Source organism: Nycticebus coucang, chromosome 7, assembly GCF_027406575.1.
Source record: "Nycticebus coucang isolate mNycCou1 chromosome 7, mNycCou1.pri, whole genome shotgun sequence".
In the NCBI taxonomy this organism is placed as follows: Eukaryota; Metazoa; Chordata; class Mammalia; order Primates; family Lorisidae; genus Nycticebus; species Nycticebus coucang.
This window is the reverse complement of record NC_069786.1, coordinates 84,646,249-84,668,715: the sequence shown is the minus strand read 5'-3', so window position 1 is coordinate 84,668,715 and position 22,467 is coordinate 84,646,249. Positions and strand designations below refer to the sequence as shown.

At 33.8% G+C, this 22,467-nt stretch overlaps 1 pseudogene; it reads right to left on the bottom strand.

Annotated features, from left to right (window-relative positions):
• Positions 1-10,052: 10,052 nt before the first annotated feature.
• LOC128591122 (uncharacterized) lies at positions 10,053-10,178 on the bottom strand (annotated as a pseudogene).
• Between the last annotated feature and the right edge of the window lie 12,289 nt (positions 10,179-22,467).

Here is a 22,467-nt window from a genome sequence, read left to right as displayed (position 1 = left end):
ATTATTATTATACTTTTCATAAAAATAGCTGAATGGGAATCATTGTTATACATATAATACAAAATACTATGCAATTTTTAGGGAAAAAAACAGGAAAATATCTAGATGTCCTTTGAATGGCAGTGAGTTTTTTAATAACAACATCTCAAACACTATCCATGAAAAGAAAAAATTGCTAATTTTGGTTTAATTAAAATAACAAACTTACACTTTGTAAAAAGATACAAAAATCAGAGGGCCTCATCTACCTGGTTGTCCATAGCTTGAAATATGAAAAAAAATCAACATCTGAACTTGCCTCACTCTTGGTTTTTCAGAGTCTTTGGTCAAATTCACTCTAGTCAATGTCTGTGTTTCTTAAAATTGGATGCAAAGACTCCCAGTTTGCCAAGAGATCTGGATTGTATTACTTTTTAGAAGTAAAGCAATAGAGATGTGAGTGGCTTCAGAGTGATGACAGAGTTCTGGAAGACGGTACGTTTACCCACATGCTGAGTAAGGACGTGCTATAGGAAACGATAGTTTTAATTAATTTGGACAAAAGTGAAGAAAACAAAGGCATGAAGTCAACAGGAAAAGGCACTAAGATGAATGTTATCTTGGACCTGAAACCAAATGGCAGATGAAGATGGGTACAGAGCTTAGAGGGAAAATTTAAAGCTGTAGTTATTGGTGAAGGAAAAGGTATAGGTTTAAGGTTGCGGGTACTGTGCTAGAAATGGCATAAATGATCAGTAACTATAGAGGAATATGAGAGAATAACAATAACCCCAAATTAACCATGGCTATAATAAATAGAACTTCCACATTACCACTGGGTACCAATGTCAGATGTCATTAAAATTTTGCAGAGAGAACAAGTGTTACAGAAAGTAATGTATATTCAATTTTGTTTAGCAAAATTATTTACCATCAGAAGCTTATTTGAAAGAGATTCCAGCCCCCAAAACTGATGTTGCATTATACATCAAGTTCAGGAATAGACAGTCTATGAAACTCTTTTACAGTTTGTAAAAACTATCTTTTTTTTTTTTTTGCAGTTTTTTACTGGGGCCAGGTTTGAACCCGCAATCTCCGGTATATGGAGCTGGTGCCCTACTCCTTTGAGCCACAGGCACCACCCTGGAAAAACTGTTCTACATGTTTTTCCCTGGTATATCTCATTTGGGAAGGAATTCTGAAAAAAAAAAAGTATCGTGAGAGAAGTGACTGTCTTCCCTGAGCTTCAGCTCCCTACCCAACACTCACTCTGAGCAATTAAAAGATTTTGAGAATACACTATTTCAGGGAATTAAAAAAGTAAGAACTCTTCAACCCAAGATATTTGAATGTTATCAAATATGCTAAGATATCCCTCCCTAGAATATAATAAGCAATGTAATGATAGTGTAATAACAATGCTATTGATTTCTGTCCACGTCTCTGTGTTTAAGAGGGAGTACCATTTTCTCGTTGACCTCTGTTTCAGGATATTTGACAAGTACATACAGGAATTAACTTCACCCAGTAGGAGATTAAACTGCAGTGCAAGCACTAACACATTTATAGAATGGTTAAAATTGTGCAAACCCATGTGTGCTGCATGCTGTTAAGGGCAAAGTAGTCCTTTTTCCTTCCTAACAGGACATGAGTATTTTCTTTTTTTAAGTGCTTATGGGAATTTAGTAAGAGAACGGAGTTACATTACAGGATTTTTATTTTTCTCTCCTTCCTCTTTTTTTTCTTGCTTTTCCCTAATTAGGAGAGGTTTGGGGTCCATGTATTACTATAGATACACTTGCTTAAAAACATCATTAGGAACAAAAAATGCGGACTTAGATTAGTCATGATAAACTTTAATTAAGGATATTAATGAAAATAATTTTCTTTATGTCAAAGATTTTTATAGAACACATAATAGGGCACTGATGACTCTAGGACAATTATGATAACTCATACAATTCATTAATTTAAAAGTTGACCCAAGCCTTCTTCTTATTACCTCAGCAAGAGAAAGACAAATGTTTTCCCAAAGACAAATTAAAATTTCCTTCTAAATATAGCTGGATGAACACATTTCCAAAATTAAAATCAGATAAACATCCAACAAACTATTAGTGAAATTATTTTTTTATCCTTTTTTATTAATTTTTAAAAGAATAACATAAGTTTTCAATGTGCTATTTCAGTATTTTGGGTATTTAATTGTGATTAAGACATAGCAATATTAGAAATTTGAGAAAGAGCAATGTAAATTACTTTGGGGGTATATTTGGAGGACATCGAATATTCATAAATATTTTAGCCCTTTTAAAAACCCTCTTTATGTCCTGAAGGAGCAAGTTAGATAAAGTAGATTTTGATTGGGTTTATTTAAAATATTCATATTGTTTTACTGAATTAAATACGATTAAATATGTATGGTAGCTTAGATTAAAAAAAAAAAAAAAAGCTAGCCTTACAGTAACAGAGCATTTGCTGTATTCCTTTTATCTTCTGAAGATACAAACTATGCAGTGTTTGGTAGTGTTAAGTTTTATGACCTTAAAGAGAAAATAACCTTAAAGAGAAAGAGATGTTTAGAGCATCATTTGATGTTCGTATAACTTAAGTATATCTAGAACTTCTGCCTGGAAATCAGGCCATTATGCCATAAATTTCCTAGCTCTTGCTCCAATCTATTCTTGGAGGACAGCCACACAATCAAAAATTCTTCTGAAGATGCCATATTTATCCCTTTCTATCTGGCTATCAAATTTATGTTCGGTCAAATGGTTAAGGATACCTCACTTTGCCGTTACTTTGGTGTCCATTATACCAATTCAAAGTTCATTCAAGAACCTCTCATGGTTATTTTCTTTCATTAACCATGGCATGAATCTAAAGCTGTAATTATCTCATGTTCCTGTGTGTTTTCTTTAATAATAGAACTCTAATAGTTTTTCCATTGCCTAAAATACAAAATGCAAATTCATTAATATCAAATATAACATTTTACAAGTGACCCTGACTTACCTTCTTGGTCTCTCTCGGGCCACAGTCTTTCCTTTAAATGACCATTAGAGAAAACTAAGCATTGTTTCTGTGGCATCCCTGCACTTGGGTACCTTCAGATCTGTGATCAGGGTTAGTTCCACCAGGAAGAATTTTCCTATCACCCTTGCAGACTATGTTTTATGCATCATTCGAAGTTCAGAGCAAGTGTCTCTTATTTCTTAAGAATTCTTTCATGCCCAGTTAGAATGTATTGCTCTCCATTCTGTGTTCTTCTGACACATTTGATTTACCTTTCTTATTCTTAGTTAGCATCTATAATACACTTGTGCATTTTTCTGCTCTCTTCAGTATGATGAGAATGAAGGGCAAAGACCACTCACCTCTGTGTGGGCAGAGACTATGATTCTCAACTGCCTGTATCTCCAGCCTAATGTGGTACCTAATATATCCTATATATTTTGCTGAATGAACGTTTTACATATTTCAATATTCAGTTTAGAATAGATACTAATTATTATTGATGCCTTTGATCTTTCTCACATTCATGGAACATAATAGAAGGGACTATTGGATTTCCCTTAATTCTATGTAACATAGACAATTTTTATGTTCAGCTTTGGTTTTGGTGGCATCAGGCTGGAAAGGTGACAATGACCAGCAAAAGTAATCTTTTATTTATCATGATCCACAAAGAATTTTGTGCATGTCAAATAATTGAATCTTATTTTTAGAAACATAAATGGTTTTTGTTACATGGATGAATTGCATAGTGGAGCAGTCTAGGATTTTAACATACTTGTCACTTTAATAGTATATATTGTACAAAATAGGTAGTTTTTCATCCAGGACCCACCTCCACACCTTCCCCTCTGGGCCTCGAAAGCCCATTAAGTCACTCTGTATTACGCATACCCACTGCTTAGCTCCCACTTGTAAATAAGAATATACGGTATTTGTTTTTTCCCTCTTAGGTACTTCACTTAAAATAATGGCCTCAAGTTCCCTCAGAGTTCCTGGAAATGACATCATTTCATTCTTTTGGATGGCTGAGTAATACTTAATGTCACTCATGGTAATATATATATATATTATCTTTTCTTTATCCACACATCAGTTGGTGGGCATTGATGTCGGTTCTCTATCTTTGCAAGTGTGAATTACGCTGTAATGCAGAGAAACAAGTAGTCAACAAAGATACAAAAATATGTCCAATGTCACTAATCATTAGGGAAATGCAAAATACAGCCACAATGAGATATCATCTTACTCCTGTCAGTATGGTTATTATTAAAAAGTTAAAAAGCAATAAAGGCTGGCTCAGATGTGCAGTGGAGGAAATGTTTTTACACTGTTAGTGGGAAGGTAAATTAGTACAACCTCTATGCAAAACAAGATGGAGATTTCTCAAAGAATGATAAGTAGATTCACCATTTGATCCAGAAATCTCACTACTAGGATCTACTAAAAACAAACAAACAAAAAAACCACCAAGTCATAACATATCTTTAGAACACAGTGTTTGGTGAGTGAAGGTTATGACCCCTTGGTAAATCACCTATACAACTGCAGAAACAGAACTGAGGTGAAAGGAGGCAGGGTATTTAAGAATCTTCTTTTATAATTTTAATTTTAATGTTGCATTCCAGTTTCTTTGAATATTTAATTATGGTTAAGACAACAATATTTGAAAAATTAGGGAAAGGGCAGTATAAACTATTTTGGGGGGTATATTGAGATAATAAAGCTTCCTTATTATTTGAACACCTCTCCATTTCTTTTACTTGGGGAAAAAAATTCTGAGTTAAATAAGCAAAGTTCTTTTTCATGATCATTTTTAGTTCTTTAAAAAAAATCCTCTTTTTCTTCCATTCTTGAGATACTTTACTAAGGAAAAATCAAGTAAAACATCATCACCACCAAAAAAAAAAAAAGAAAAAGAAAAAGAAAAAAGAAAAAAAAAATCTTCATTATGTCCTGAAGGAGCAAATTAGATAACAATGTATTTATGAGAAAACCTATGTTGACCATTTTTCTTAGTGACCAGAAAAAGTTTATTGACAGTATACAAGCTGAGAAACTATATCTGGAGTACACTGTTCAATATCCATGCAAAGATATGAAAATGCCCCACTGCCTCAGGAGTGCCAGATCCACTCTAACCCACATTGAACAGTTTGATGAGAATATTTCAGATTGTATATGAAACCAGCACATTGTACCCTTTGATAACACTAATGTACACAGCTATGAGTTAACAATAAAAATAAATAAATAAATAAAAATCAATCAAATATATTTTTAGTGGAAAATTAATTTATACAAACATATATATTTTATATAAGCAATATAAACCTTATTTATATACCCCCTGTAAAAGAAAAACGTTTTTACTGATCCCTAATATGACATTTGATTATTCAGTTGCCTATTATGGGTTAAATTCTGTCCCCCCCAAAAAATTCAGTCTTACCCACTTATCGGTGAATGTTACCTTATTTAGAAGCACAGGGGTGGGTAGAGGGAGGGGAATCGGTGGGATCACACCTGTGGTGCATATTACAGGGGTATTTGCGAAACTTGGTAAATGTAGAATGTAAATGTTTTGGCACAGTAACTGAGATAACGCCGGAAAGGCTACGTTAACCACTGTGATAAAAATGTGTCAAATGGTTTATGAAGTGAGTGTATGATGCCCCATAATCATATCATTGTATACAGTTATGATTTAATAAAAAAAAAAAAAAAGAAGCACAGGGTGTCTCAAACATCACCCAGATAGTCACCATGCATAGGGAAAATGGGAAATTGTAGCTAAATGTACCTTTATTTACAAAACATTCATTATAAAATCTTACAAAATATTTACAAAATATTCTCCACATGTTGGCCACCTCTTTGTAACATTTTGTAATGAACACTTTGTAAACAACTGTACATTTAGCGTAATTTCTCATTTTCCCTACGTATGGCAACTTTATGTGTGACTGTTGGGACACCCTGCAGTATCTCTGCAGATGTAATCAAGTTAAGGCGAGGTCATACTGGATTAGGGTGAGACCTAACTCCAATTTCTGATTTCCTTATAAGGAGACAGATACTCAGTGACATGGATAAACACAAGGACAATCATGTGGGAACAGAGGCAGAGATTGGGGTGCTTTCTGGCACCCTAATATTGACAAAGTGGCAAATATTGCTGATAACTAGCAGAAGATAAGAAAAGTCACAGAATTATTTCCTTGAATCTTCAGAAAAAACATGACCCCGTTGACACCTTGATTTCAGACTTCCAGGCAGCAGTACTATGAGGTGAAAAAAAAAAAAAAAATGCTGTTGTTTTAAGCCACTCAATTTGTGCTCATTTGTCACAGTAGCTCTGGAGAACCAATCCGTTCCCTGTAATGAAAAATAAATGATGTTAATATATTTGTTTGTCTTTTAAGTTTCTTTAAAAAAATGCAAAACTGGTTTTAATATTGAGTAGGTTATGTGGGCTAAGCCCATTTTACCAAGTACCTGCTTTAAGGCCAAATTCCATTGTTATCATATCTCAAATTATGATATACTACTTCAAAATCATCAGAGCATAATGTGAATTTTTCTGAAGCTTTGTTCACAGCAAATGTCAGATATCATATGAATAAAAAATCCTCTTTTGGCTTGGCACCTGTAGCTTGGAGGCCAGAGTGCCAGCCACATACACTGGAGCTGGCGGGTTCAAACCCAGCCTGGGCCTGCCAAACAACGACAACTACAACTAAAAACATAGCCAGGCGTTGTGGTGGGTACTTGTAGTTCCAGCTACTTGGGAGGCCAAGGCAAGAGAATCACTTAACTCCGAGAGTTTGAGGTTGCTGTGAGCTGTGATGCCATGACACTCTACCGAGGGCAACATAGTGTGACTCTGTCTGAAAAAAAAAAAAAAATTCTGTTTAATTTATCTAGCTCTATTACCAAATTATGACACCTAACCTATTTTCCCCTCCCCTCATTTTCAATAGCCGTTCTTCAAGAACCACCTTTCCCCATCTAACCCCTCTGCTTTTATTAGCTTTTCACTATCCCAGGCTTGTCCTTGAGATTCTGCCTCATTTTCAATCTAACCTTTGACATATTAATATTTCTCTCTCCATGATACTAAGTTTATTCTTGTATGAGCATTTCCCACTTTTGTATAACCCAATCTTTAGCCCACTCAGCATGACATATTTTAAAATAAAAGGAGGTGGGTTGAGTGGTGACAGAGGTAGGGGAACTTTTAAAAAAAGTATCACCTGTATTTAAAATATGATATTATTGTATTCTTACATAAAACTCTTTACTTTTATAATTTTTTTTTGTTTTGGGGGGCCAGAGTCTCACTATGTCACCCTCAGGAGAGTGCTGTGATGTCACACCTCACAGCAACCTCAAACTCTTGCGCTTTAGTGATTCTCTTACCTCAGCTTCCCACGTAGCTGAGACTATAGGTGCCCATCACAACGCTTGGCTCTGTTTTTTGTTGCAGTTGTCATTGTTGTTTAGCAGGCTGGGGCTGGGTTCAAACCTGCCAGCCTCAGTGTATACGGCTGGCACCGTAACCACTGAGCTATGGGTGCCGAGCCATGCTTCTATAATTTTTAAGAATGAGTAGCATTGAGATTTAGAGATATCCAAAAACTAACCGGTCACCTATTAATAGACATGTAAATGGTTTAATTATCATGATTAATGGAGTTATAAAAATATTCATGCTTACACCTGATATCAATTCCTTAAGAAAACAAGTCAAAAAGTTGCTTATATATATATATAATTATATCTTGCAGCAATATGTTAGTGTACCCCTCTCCATACCATATGCTAAATTAGAGGTTGCCAATCTTCTTTCCATTTTGCCAGTTGAAAAGCAACATTTATTAACACTTAATTTATATACAAATGGTTATATTGAGTTTAACTTTTTAAAGTGCTTTTGCTACACATTTATTATTATTTTTGTGTTCTCTACTTAATATAGGGAAAATTAAATATACTTAATTGTTTAAGGGATTGCTCATTTTTGCTATTATGTTGTATTCTGGATTCTTCTGACCTAAATCTCTATCCTCATGATCATGGAAAATTTCTCTAAGTCTCAATATTTTTAGCTGTAAAATAACTGCTGGGGTCCTGCCCTGGGGGCAGGGTCCATTAAGATCTGTGGATCTGGTGGTGACCTACTGAAGAAATATAAAGTTAGAAACAAGGAGAAAGAGATAAGACATACAGAGTAGAATTTTCAAAGGTGGGAACTTAGGAGACCACAGCTGAAGTGTGGGGATCTGACAGTGGCCCTGAGTATCAATACCGCTCAGTTTTTATTGAAAGCTATTTGCTCTTTAATCCAAAAGGTAAGATGGGGAAGGGAATAAAGATGCCAGCGGTTTCTCTGAGTGAGCATGTTAGTTCTATTGTTTCTATAATCATTCACTTTAAGGGTCTGAGCTGCCTTGAGAAATCTGGAACCTGAGTGTTGTGTGGGGGCAGCCTCCTGTCTGAGGTCACACACACAGATTCCTAGGGAGGTGTTAAAGTTGGCAGTTCACTATGGAGTAAAATGCCACTGGTGTCAATCTTTTCTGAAGAATCTGTGGGAGAGAGGAATTTTCCTCTCATCACCACCACAGAGGGTCTTCCTCTGTGATAAGGGATATAGGCCTTCCTGTCCATATTTCAAGGTTCAAGCTCTTCCCCTGATCTCTGTCCCAGCTAAATACAAATCTCCACAATGATATTTGCTTTGACTGTTTACAGGGCAGGAAACAGCCTACTTAATATATCTTGCCAGGCCTTGCCACAGTATCTTCCGTGGCCATTATTTCTTCAGAGTGCTCACAGACCCAGTATAATAAGCTATATCCCCCAGAGGCCAGAGTATTAGAAAAGGCAGGAAATTTGTTCAGATAAGAAATTTAGCAGTGGTTGATTTAAAGGCAAATTAGATGACTTTTCTTTGTTCCAACTCACTCAATTTGCTTTCTTATTTTTCCTTTATTTCTGGGGGTGGTTTCCCTTGCCAAGAATAGAGTCTTTAGTCCCCATTCTGCCTGCAATAACATTGATAGAATATCATTCTTCAGGTTGTAATAAATAGGATAATACATTGAAAAATTATTACACATTACAGCACAGATCATGGGATATCATAATCCTTTCATCCTCTTTGAAAGAGGTGGAACCATTAATTATGTACTAAAAATATTGGTCTATTATAATAAAATTTAGTTTATTATAAGAGTTTACTAATTAGAACTTTACTAATATTAGAAAGGAAGAAATATTCCACTAGAAAGCATATTTTCAGCTGCTGCAGTATTTAGACCTCTCTTTGATCCTGGTGAGTAACAATCACATTCCTGTCTCTGCTCACTTAATGTTTGCTCATCTGGAATGTCATCTCTTTCATCTTCATGTAGCATATTAACTATAATGTTGAGAATATCAATGAACAATGTTAAGATTCTTCCTTTATATTTTCTATGGTCATTTATTCCATTATTTCAATCTCCATTAATTTTTATTATTCTATAAAGAAGCTTTACAATCTGCTCAATGATTTTCCTGTTTCTGTTCTGCATGGTGTACCAAATGTTGCTATGCATAGGGAAAATGGTATGTTGTAGCCAAATGCACCTTTATTTACAAAATGTTCCTTATAAATTTTTATAAAGAGGGGGCTAACAAACACACAGGTAATATTACAGATAATATTTTATAAATATTTTGTAAAAATTTGTAACGTATAATTTGTATATGAAGGTACATTTAGCTACAATTTTCTGTTTTCCCTGTGTATGGTGATGTTTGGGACACCTTGCACTTTTGTTTCATCCATCAACAATTCATCCTTTCTGAAAAACGCAAGTATGGTCTAGTGAGTAGGAGGAGAGAGATGGAAAAGGGGAAAGAGGAAGAATGGGGGTGATTGGTGGGATCTCACCTAATGTGAACAGTATGAGGGTGTTCAGGATGCCCCCTGAGTGAAGGGCTCAAATACAACTTGAACTTTACCTTAGAAATGAAAACAATGTAACCTAAAAGTTTGTACCCTCACATGAATATAAAAATATTAAAAAGAAATTCATCATTTCTTATCTTTTCCATGACAGTATACTCCAAAATAGCTTCATGACAAAATTGAAATTCTACACTTGATCTTAGCCAAAAGGCCGAGAAGCGATGACAAAATTGAAATTCTTTTGCTGCATATCTAAGGAACAATTATGTGCAAGATAAGCCTAATCTGTTTTCTACTGTTCTTCAACATGTCTTCCACTTGAAGTTCAACTATTGATTTTGCATCAAACTAATTTTAATTTTTAGCATTAAGCTTTTTTTATTCCACTTTCTCTACTTGAAAATCTTTTCCCTTTATTACTTCAGCGTTGACGTAATCTCTTGTATCTACCCTTACACAAAAGCTCTTGTACATAATAATGTTCATTAGAACAGATGTGTTGTCTTACTCTTTGCAGTTTCCTGAAATACTAGTGCAATGTCTGAGATTTCACAGGTTAGAATCAATATAGACTGAATACTTCATAATGTCTTTCCAGGATATGCAAATACCTTTCTTCATTTAAAAACTTATTTTTCGGTGTTACCTCTTTGAACTTATATTTTCTAATCCCTCAGAAAATTGAGAACTTGGCTACCAATTACGATCTTGATGTGCATGTTTAATATTTGTGTACTCTTTCCTCTGAGATCCAGGAAATACATGGGCTTGGGAGTCTATGTACTGAGAATCCTCAGTGCATTTACCATCAGAAACTATATTGGTAATATGTGTTGGTGTATATGTTTACTGGAATTATAAAAGACAAAAGATATGTTAAGATGATTGATCTATTTAGACCAGAGTTAGAGGATGAAGTGAGAATGGTACTATCAGGTACTTTATGAGCATAACTGACCTAATAGAATCAGCTTTTAACTTCCTTGTTCCTTAGACATAAAGCATGTTGTCGACATAGCTCAATTATGTCCCTATGTCCATAATCCATATTGGATCTTCTTAAAAGTACAATGAGGTGAGTAGGTAAGGAATCCTAAAGCTCCACATTTCTCATTGAAGGAGCCAGATCTAATTTTTCCTTGCCCTGTTTTATTTCTTCTTTTAATTTTAATTTTTCAAAAATACACTTGATTGTGTATATTTAAGATACTTAAAAAATGATAACTGTGAGATGGACATGTTAATTTGTTTCACTATACTAAACATTTTTTTAACCTTCTATGTGTACCCTATAACATCATATACTTCTATTTTTAAGTGAACACTAGCTAATAACTTCTGTTCAATTTTATCTCATTACCACTAAAAATGGCTAAATAAAGTCTGTGGGTAATAACTTAAAAGTCCAAAGCATTGCTGCTTAAATAAAAGGGCTTCTTTATTTGAAGGATTTCTTTTGGTTACTGATTTTTCTTCTCTGCTTGTACTGGTTCTTGCACTGAATCTTAGCAGTTTACCTAGTTATGCTGTCTCACTGGAGATCTGGCAGAACTGATGATATGCAAAATAGGCAAAAGGACATGTTTCAGGTACACAGGGATAAGTGATCTTTCTCATGATGTTTACAAGTTGGTCATTACTACTGAGCATAGGCAATTTCTAAATGTAGATGTTCTGGTGATACCAAAGAAAGCAGAGTATGGGTTCTCTCTAGCCTTTCTGAATACCTTTGATAAGCCTTTTGAATTAAATTATAATTTCTTAAGAAAACTTATTTGCTTAAGACAAAATAACATTGGAACTTTTTGCAAATACATGCTTGGCACACCCTGACAATTTTCCCAAATGTTAGTTAATGTACTTTTTTTTACGGATTTTTTCTTTTTTGTTCTTGTAATTATAAATCGAGGTACTAATTAAAATAATGTGTCATATCGATGTTCTTTTTTAATTAGTTAAGATTCAAAGAATTTCACTTTATAAATTTTGTGATATACATGGAATGGAAAGTACTATTACTAGTGCTCAAACTTTGCAAATCCAAATCCAAGTATTCCCGTCCTCCCAGAAGGCGTCTTCACATTATTTTCAACATTGCATGAAATAAGAACTCTTTCTTTCCCCCTTTTTAGTGATCTGAGATGGAAGTCATAATTAGCTTTCCCTAATTTTCAAACTAAAAATTGTAAAAGTGGAATATTTTAAATTGTAAAATATCAGATTGTCTCTTACGGAGACACGTCAAAGAACTAAAAAGTAGACTTGACCATTTGATCCAGAAATCCCACTGTTGGATATTTTCCCAAAGGAAAAGAAGTCATTTCATCCAAAAGACACAGGCAGTCAAATGTTTGTTACAGCAAAATTCTCAACTGCAAAGTTTTGGAATCAACCCAAGTGCCTGTGAAAACATGAGTGGATTAACGAAATGTGGTGTATGTATAACATGCAGAACTACTCACCACAAAGAAATGGTGAACCATTCTTCTAAGTAATGTATCACAGGAATGAAAAATCAAACACCACATGTACTCACTATTAACCTGGACCTAATCAATCAACACCCATATGGAAGTAAAATTCAACAGAAAGTGAGCAGTAGGGAAAGGGTAAATTCACACTTCACAGGTACAATCTCTCTACCCAGGTGATGGGCATACTTTTAACTTTAACTCAAACTGTACAAAAGCAGTTTATGCAACCAAAACATTTGTACCCCAGCAATCTTCTAAAATTTAAAAAATGTGAAAAGTCCAAATAATTCCTTACAATTATTCTAGGGAAAAAAAATCCTTTGTGAGAGTATGGAGCACTTCACATTTTGTGACCTGAGAGTCACATGCAGGTGGACATGTTAGTACTTAGGGAAGATTCACATCTTGATGGGCTTGCATTGAAAAACATAATGATTTTCTACATTTAAAACCAATGTTCAATCGTTTATCATAAGTAGGTTAGGGATTGAATTAAGAAAATGATTACAGATGATGGGCAAAAAGGAGCAGAGACAGGATAGAAGTGGATCAGAGAAACCCAAAATCTGTTGCAAAGTGTGACAGCCTGGAGTCTGGCGTTTTCAAGCAGACTGTCTTGCAGGAGCTTCACTCCTCGGCTGTGTGACTCTGCTCAAAGCTCACTGAGCACTGAGAGAGAAGGTTCTCTGCTCTCTCAGGGAGAGTTAGTGCATTTGAGGAGTTACGAAAATATCAAGGGGAAGCTACACTTACTGGAGACAGGATGCACACCTAAATCTCATTAAGAGAGAACAAGTCTCTTAGGAAGATAAGGAGGAAAATAATTCCTTTCTTCTGTCATCTCGGTATCAGCAGCAGGGCTGCATCGCCACTCCTGAGATGTGTGTAATGGTCTGATTGGGGTCTGCTTTGACATCCTGCTCCTGAACTGTGTTCCCTGTCCCATGCTCTGTTTTTGTTACAATCATAAATAACTTTAATAAATAATAAATAAATAATAAAATAATAAATAAAGTTATTTTTATTTATTAAAGTAAGTGGTAATAAAAGTAAGTGGTAAATCAGTTTAAGTAACATAGTTAAGGAAATAGTTTAAGTAACTATTTAAGGAAATAGTTTAATAGAAAATGCAACCCTAGAAAGAACCACAACGTAAGAGTTTTGACTTCCCTCATTAGATTGATGATTGAAACAGTGATGTGTGTAATAAAACCAGCCTGGAGCTCGGGGTTTTCTGCTGGTCCTCATGGTTGGAGGTGGACAGTTTCCCAGTCAGCTTCTTAGAAAACTGTCTTCTTGTGTTTTGACTCTTTATTTTTCCCTCATCCTCTCGTCCCATCAGTCATTGGGAAAGAACTTATGATGTAGTTTGGGAATGATCCCTAATAGTCACAGTTTTTTTTTTTAATAAAGTGTGAAATAATAATTATTAACTTTTAAAATGGATTATATGAGTAGAGGAGAGTTTTAATAGTCTCGTAGACCTGTTGACTGTTATCATGGACAATGAGCTAACCACCTCATACAGTAACACATTCTAGTTTTGAATTTCTTTGGTTGCTATAATTCTGATTGGTCCCTTTTGTATCAAGCATCATCCTACAAAATTTTGAAAGAATAATACTCACATTCCCACACTTTTTAAAAATTATTTCTTGTCATTTGGTATTGTAGTCACTTTTTAAGTGTTATCCTTATTAACACTGATTCTTTAAACATTTAGTTCCCAGAACTAAGCAAAACACGAGTGGGGTGGTACAATCAATGCAACACAAAGTCCCTTGGTTAGTCATAACTGACTACTTAAAAAAAAAAAGGAAAAAAAAAAAAACAATCATAGAGATACAAAGTGACTCAATAATCTAAGTTGCTGCAGAAAGCAAGACAAGTAGAAATTAAAAGAGTGTTTTTAGGAGTTGTCGTTAGAATAACTCAGTTTCATTCATTTTCTGTCCTTGAGTGGCTGAGTTCAAGATTTGGTTTCAGAAGTTAATAGTCTTTTTATTTGGTGTGTCAATTTTATTAGCTTTAAGTAAATAGGCAAGTCAAGCATTTTGATAGAAATTACCACAGAGATCATTTAGAAAAAGACTGATTACCAAAGACTACTACTAAAGGAGAGGGAAAGAATATTACCTAGGTAGAGGTGAATGATACCTGATTCAGCAGACTTGGACACACTAGCCTTTCTGCCTGTGACCTGGGACAGAAATTAGTCTGGGCTTCTGAGCAGGCCCAGTTGTCTTCAAATGCAGGAGAAAATGTTAGCACAGTGATGCATTCACTTCTAGTAAAAGTTGAGTTTCTAATCCTTTAATATTTCAAGAAACTTTTGTTCCTCATTAAGCTTCTATCAGCTACCAGCATGAACCTTGAAGAAAGATAAAAGACTGACAGACAAACACATGTATACCTACAAATATGAGTAAAGACATACATACACAGAGTCAGCATACACTTGGCAGAGAATGCGAGTTGCTTACACTTTGTGCATATATTTTTTAAATTTTTCTCAATATGTATTTTATACCCTATAGCATAATAAAGCATTCCTAAAACTATATGTATACATGTGCATATAAATATATGTATACTACATACATTATTCCCTGCAATGTTAATAGGTAACAAAAAAATTCATCATCAAATATTTATGATGTGTTTCACATTATAGAACCTTTCTGAAGATCTACAATCTATATTAACATACTAAGGCTCTGTGTGTTCCTGATGTTGAGCTTTGCAAGTCAGATAAAATTGAATTTAATTCTATTTTACATGTTTTTGAATGTATGTGACTTTGGCCTATTTATGGCATCTTTTGAAATTTCGTTTTCTCAACAACTGAAAGGTAACAAGAATACTTTCAATTTAAATGATAAGAGCTCAAACTTAGTTATATCCATCTGGGTTCAGATCTCAGGGTCTGAGCTTCTTCTTACCCTTTCTGCATTTAACTTTATGAGTGTGTAGCAGAGCTGATTCTATCAAGATAGCTCTTACTGAAGAGGATTAGGTTAAGAAACGATGTATATATCTTAGCACTGTTCCTGGAACATGAATATTTGTTATCTGTTGATTATTATCATTCTTATTACTATTGAGCTGTTTTGGATACTAAATAGACAATAAATTAGCAGGGTGAGTAGCAAAGTAAATGTTTATTAGGGTTTACTGATGGTGAGGTGGTGGTAGAAGAAGGGGAGAAAGAGTGCAAAGTTTCACTTATTAAAATATTTTTAGATCTAACTTTTATAATCATCTCATATTGCACAGAATTTGGGGACATCATTGCCTATACATAAATCTGCTGGAACTGTCCAAAGCCTTTTACTTTTTGAGGATAAGCTTGACAGGACTCTCTTGGTCCACCTCTGTGTGAATATGCTATGGCCTTCTGGTCAGGCACCTGTCCTTGTTGTGGTCTCCACAGTTTACAGCAGATGTTAATTTCATCTTCTGTTTTACTGATTATTGCAGCATATGGCTCAGCACAAACTGGCAGTGCAGAACAGCTGCATTCCAAATACTTGTTAGGGAAGACGACCTTGACGGTGATGACTGGTAAAAGTTGAGTTCCCTTTTAGTGACATATTTAAGTTTCTCTCTAGATAAACCAAAGAAGCTGAGTTTCTTTTGAAATTTTACCATAAGATTTTGCTTACTCCTTTCTTTCACTTCCATGTAGTCCCTTGGTTTAGTTAAGTGACCTATGAGGTTTTTCACAATTATTCATTGATTTATTTTAAAATTATTATTGAAGATAATGGTTAGCACATTTTTTAAGATGAAAAAAATATTAACTTTTGTCTCTGTACTCAGAACATTTGTACTACTCTGAGCCATAGGTTGTCTTCAACCCATGAACACTGTACATTTTATATTTTACCATGCTTGCATTTTTTACTTTAGTTGCAAAAAATTATTAAGCTGACTTTTGTCGTCTTTTTCTTTACTTTTTTTTTTTTTAGAGACAGAGTTTCACTCCGTAGAGTGCTGTGGCGTAACAGCTCACAGCAACCTCCAGCTCTTGGGCTTAGGCGATTCTCTTGCCTCAGCCTCCCAGTAGCTGGGACTATAGGCGCCCGCAGCAACGGGCTATTTTTTTGTTGTTGTTGTTGCAGTTTGGCTGGGGCCAGGTTTGAACCTGCCACCCTTGGTATATGGGGCCGGTGCCCTACTCACTGAGCCACAGGCGCTGCCCATTTGCCATCTTTTTCTTCCAGAAATGTTTAAGTTCTTATTTCATGCATTTCGTGTCATGTGTTAACATTATTTCTGGTATAATGCTATTTTTAATATCCACAATAAATTAAACTTTTAATTTTATTTGTTTTTATGTTTTATTTTAATGATATCATTGAACATTGATAATGTTCAATGACAAAGTCTGAAAATATTAAAGGTATATTATACAATGTGAAGATTAGGTATACATATACAATCCAGCTAATATGTCCATCATGACGCACACTGTTCGTTAGAGCCTCAGGAGTTGTTCGTCTTAAAAGTGAAAGGTTGTACCCTTGGATCAACATCTGCTCATCTCCCTCACTTTCTAGGCCCTTGCAACCACCATTCTACTCTCTGTTTCTGTGAGTTTGACTTTTTAATAATATATTACACATATAATGGAGATCACACCGCATTACTATTTAAAAATAAATGTTTTGTTGCATTGTGACATATGCACAGAAACATGATTCATAAACGTATAGCTTGAAGGGTTAGCATGATGGGAACAGAGCTTGGAATCACCACTCGGAATGAGAACTATCCCAGTGCCAGCGCTGCAAATACTCCCATTTCCTCCCCATTATTCCTACCATCTTCATCATTGAGGTCAGCCTGTTTTTGAAAAGCATACAAATAAAACTACAGATTTTATAAATCCATTTTATGCTGATAAGATTTATCCTTGCTCTTCTATGCGGCAGTGTTGTGCTTTTGTTACTGTAAAAACAGATATTGGGGAACTAAGACCCTATTCATTCTTCCAATGATTGAATATGGGAGCACATGTGTATTTCTGTTAGACTGTCCCTTACATCATCATACGTTCCACTTTATCTCTGTTTTATTTTAAAACCTGTTCTTCTTTTGATTGATCTTTGTATAATACAAAAGACAGCTTTCTTTTGATTGATCTTTGTGTAAAACATTGTTTCTACTTTTTAATTTTAAAGTTATCTGTGATTTTCTTGTAATTAACATGCATTTATGCCAACTTAGTTCTGAACATTTTAATCATTTAATTTTACTGTTTTAGTTCATTTATATTTACTTTCTAATTAGGTGTAATAATAATACTAATAATTAGGCGTACCTCTAATGTATTACTGTTTGTTCTCTATTGTCCTCACCTATTCTTCCTTTTCACCTCCCTTTTTGACATTTTTATATTATTCATATGCATTATTTTACATTTTTAAACTGATTTTTGCAATCACATGCAAGTTTGATTTATCAATTCTATCATGTATGAGTACTTGGGCCACATCATGAAAAATGCCAGGATATTAAAACTCAAGTACATTTAATACTTACCCATATTTTTGTACTGTTATTTTCATACTGCAGAAGTAATTGTGTGACTTGCCTTCAACTAAGTATTTACTTTTCAAAATTTCATGTTCTATATCTCTTTCTGAATACTCACATTTTCATCTGGAAATATTGTTTTGTCAAATGCATTTTAGTATTCTGTATTCACTGGTGATAGGCCTTAATTTTGTTTGCCTAAAACAGTCTTTATTTTTGCCCTAATTTGTAAAGGATAATTTTTGCTGTATATAGAAGTCTGTATTTCAAGTTGTTTTCATTCAGAATTTGAAGTCATTGTTGTAGTTTGGTTTCCGTTGTTTCTTCTGAAATACCACTTGTCAGTATTATTGATCTATTTTGAAGGCTGTATGTTGTCATCCATCAGATCCCTTTCAAGATGTCTCTTGGTCTTTGGTTTTTACCAGCCTTACTATGAAGTGTCTCAGTCCATTAAGTGTCCAGATATATTTGTAAGTGGCTTTATATTTGATGTTCATATTCTTTTTTAAAATCTATCATCCATTTTTAAGACTTTTCAGCCCTTATCCATTGTAAATGTGGTCTATCCATTTCTACATCTCTTCTATTTCTGGCTCTCAAGTTACAGGTATTTATACTTGTCTCTTGGTACCTTATTCCCTTTTTTTTTTTTCTATTTTCTGTTTTCATCCTTTAATTTCAGTCATTGTGTTTTTTAGTTTTAAACTTCCATTTGTTTATTCTCTTAAATATTTCTATTTTATTTGTAATTTTTTATCCTATCATTTAATTTTATAAATATGGTGATTGAAGTTAATTTCAAGTCCATGTCCAATATCTACAGTATCTATATCTGCATTTGACGTTTCTCTATGCTATCTTTTCCTCTTATTTTATCCAAGTTGTGTTTTTTTTGCATATATAGTTATTTTTATTTAATAAAGGAATTTATGTGTATGAATAAAAAATTACAAAGATAACGTGAGGCTTCATCTCAGGTTTTCTTTTCTATATGATTTACTCTTTTCCCTAACATTTTTACTTAAAGATTGAGAAAATTCAAAATTTGGCTTTAGTATTTCTAATGGTTACTTACTTTTACTTTACTTTATACACAGGAGAAGCCCTTAAAGTTTCCAAATATAAACTTTGGATGTTTCCTAGAGTTTCATCTCCTTAGTGAACTCTAATCTTCAATTTTTGTCCCTTCCATATCTATGTAACTTGTTTTTCTTTTTATTTATTTATTTGTTTGTTTATTTATTTTTATTGTTTGGGATTCATTGAGGATACAAAGATTGCATTTGTTGGGTAAAGACCCTCTAATTATAATTGTGCTCCACCCCCAAGAGGTGTGCCATAAACGGTGAGCCACATGGATATCAATTTTAAAGCAAGAATTGTGCATTTGGATTTTTAGTTTATTTGCTGTTGCTTTTGAATCTGTGAATGTGTTAATGTGAAAAGCAGCATCTAATATTGGGCTCAACTCTCTGAGCTCTTTCTTTACTCTGTAGGGCTTTGGCCTTTTTATCTCCAATACTTCCTCAAACACATGGTGGGGGTGTGTGTGTGTGTTTCATTTTGTCCATCTTTTCTAATTTGTCTGGGTAGTAAGACAGGTCAGAAATGTATGAATCTATTATTCCTAGCAGATTTTAACTCATCAACTTACTTTCACACAATTAAATTTCATTGGATAATTTCTTATAAGCTTTCTAAACTTAAAATAGTACTAGTTTTTCATCTATCTCAATTATAAGAACATTTTAACAAAACTTGTTAGAACATCTCCTTCTTAAGTGAGAAGGAGAAACAAAATATGAGTCCTACATTTCTCTCCTCTCTGGATTACCCAAGCAATGGTTTATATCTTTCTTGATCTTCTGTCTTTGAGCATAGAATAAGTATGTACTAGATTTAAAAAACTCCAGGATTTTATTATGTTTTGCTTCCCCGAGTTTTTCCTTAGGTTATTTCTTCATTTGTTATTTTCTTTTACTCTCCTGTGAGTAACTGCAAGTTTCTCTTTTCCTCTAATTTCATGCTTTCTCTTTTCTTGCAATTTCATGTCTTCAGTTATGAATTATTTATTCCCAGTTTATTACTGAGATGCATTTGCTTGCATTCTATGCCTATAAAACAATTATGCAATTACCTTGATGAATTTTAAAGTTTTTTTAAAAAATAATAACCACAAAACTGAAGGCCACTAAAGAGATATATAAAAATGTTATAAAGTTTTTTAAAAAGTTGTTTTTGATCTTCATTAAAATGTAAGTCTAATTTGATCTTGAAATAAGCCTTCTTAACAGTTTGTCTCCAGGTTTTCTACTTATATATTTTTGCAAGTTATCTTTGTAAAAAGTTGCTACATTTTATTCTGAAACTGTGGCACCTGAATCATTTCATCATTTTTAATGGAAGTACACTTTATATATAAGCTGTTATTATTATTATTGGAGTCCTTTCCTACACAACAATATTGAAAATTTTGTAGTATATTTTGAATTAAACTAAGGTTTTCATCTCAATTCCTGTTCTGAGAATGAAACAAACAAACAAAACATATTACTTCTTTATATGTAAATATGTTCTTAACATTTGTAATTTAAGTTCCTTTAACACTAGAATTACCGTCAAAATTTGTACAGTATGTTGTAACCAATCATTTCTTGCTATCCCAGTTATCTGCTTCTATCCTACATCTTCTAAATTTGACCTTTTATTGTATACTTGAAAACTGCTGAGAGTAGATATTAACTGTCCTCATCACAAAAATGATTAAGTATGCGAGATAATAGGTTAATTAATTTGATTTAACATTGAATTCACAATGTACATATATATTAAAAAATCACATGTACATCATTTATATATGTAATTTTTCATTTGTCAAGGCAAAAATTAATGATGACTAAAAAGGAAAAAGAAGCTGAGCTCGCCAGACCTTTTCATGTAGAACAGTCTCATGGTCTAGATTAATGTTCACCTCTCATCTTTTTTCTTCATAGCATTTGTGAATGATCAATATATTATTCAACTATAGCTCATCAGTGAATTACTTCAGTGTCAGGTACTGTTCTTTTTCTCAATGAAGTTTATGTTTTAGCAATTATATGATCACAGTGCAAATTTTGATTCCTGCTATCAACATGTATTCATCGAATCAGAACCAGATAGTATGTGTCACTGGGAAGTTGAAGGAGAGCAAAGTCATAGTTCCTAAAATTAAGAAACACTTAATATGATGTCATAGCTAGACATGAGGATAATCTTTTGAAATTCTTAGATATGTATTGAGAAACATTTGTAGAAATTGTTATGGGAACTATGATAATGCAGTGACCAATTGGATCTTAGAGAGAGAAAAAGGAAGATGGTAAAGAAAGAAGAAATTAGAACTCTTAAGGGAAAAATAAAATAAGATTTTCCAAACGGACAAATTACAGTGAGATGACATTCCAGGCAGAAGGAATTTCCAGAAGCACAAAGATGTCACAGAGAAGGACATGTTTAGAAAATTGCAGTACAAATGTCTGGAAAAGAGAGTTATGAATTATATTCTTACACACACACACACATATATATATATGAGTGTAGTGGGTTGATTGTGGCATGTGTGTGTGTTTTTAGGGATTGTCTGGGGACATTGGGGTAATAGAAAGAAACGGAGGAAATATTACTCAAGACCTTTCCATTAAGTGCCTGGAGTGTCTGGCTAGGAGCTTCATTCAGGCACTATCTTGTAAAGAATGAGAAGACTGACAAATATTAAGGCAAAAATTAGGAATGCATTTTTTTGAAATATAAATTTTCTGTAATGAGATAAGCTTGAAAATCTTCTTAAAGTCCTGCCATGCTCCTTCCTAACGTTTATTGTGGAAGCCTGCCAGTGATGAATATTACCTTCCACAGCTCTTTCAGACAGTTAATGGCATGATTAGTATCTCCAAATGTTTCCATCACTCTCATTTCACCTACTAGAACTTCCTTTGCTGTGAGAATTGTTCGTAGAAGCAATTCTCTTAACTTTTCCTCACTCTTCTGAGATAAAATTGTTAGCAAAGAAACACCAGCATTTATCAGATTTTCTATTTTGAGTGAACTGAGAATAGTAGCATTTATCTAGATTAAACTCCATGCACACACACACACACACACACACACATCACTGGTGTAAGGTGCTTTTCAATTATTTGTTACAAATGATAGTTTATGCATGAGTTTAAGAATTATATACAATAAAATAATTTACAATGACTAAAGGTTATGTCCTTCATATCAACTTCACTCATGTTTATAGACAGTTTTTAAGTGTTAGAGAAAGCACACATCTGTAGACAATTTTATATAGGCCATAGCCAAACCCTAGAGTAATATTCTGGTAGCAGTTGAAGTGAACAAATTATTAAATTGCTTAACATGACCAACAGTATTTTGTGGGGTTTACTAAAGTCTGAAAGGATTTTCTCATTTCTTTACTACTTATATATTTCATTTGTTCTAAGTTTG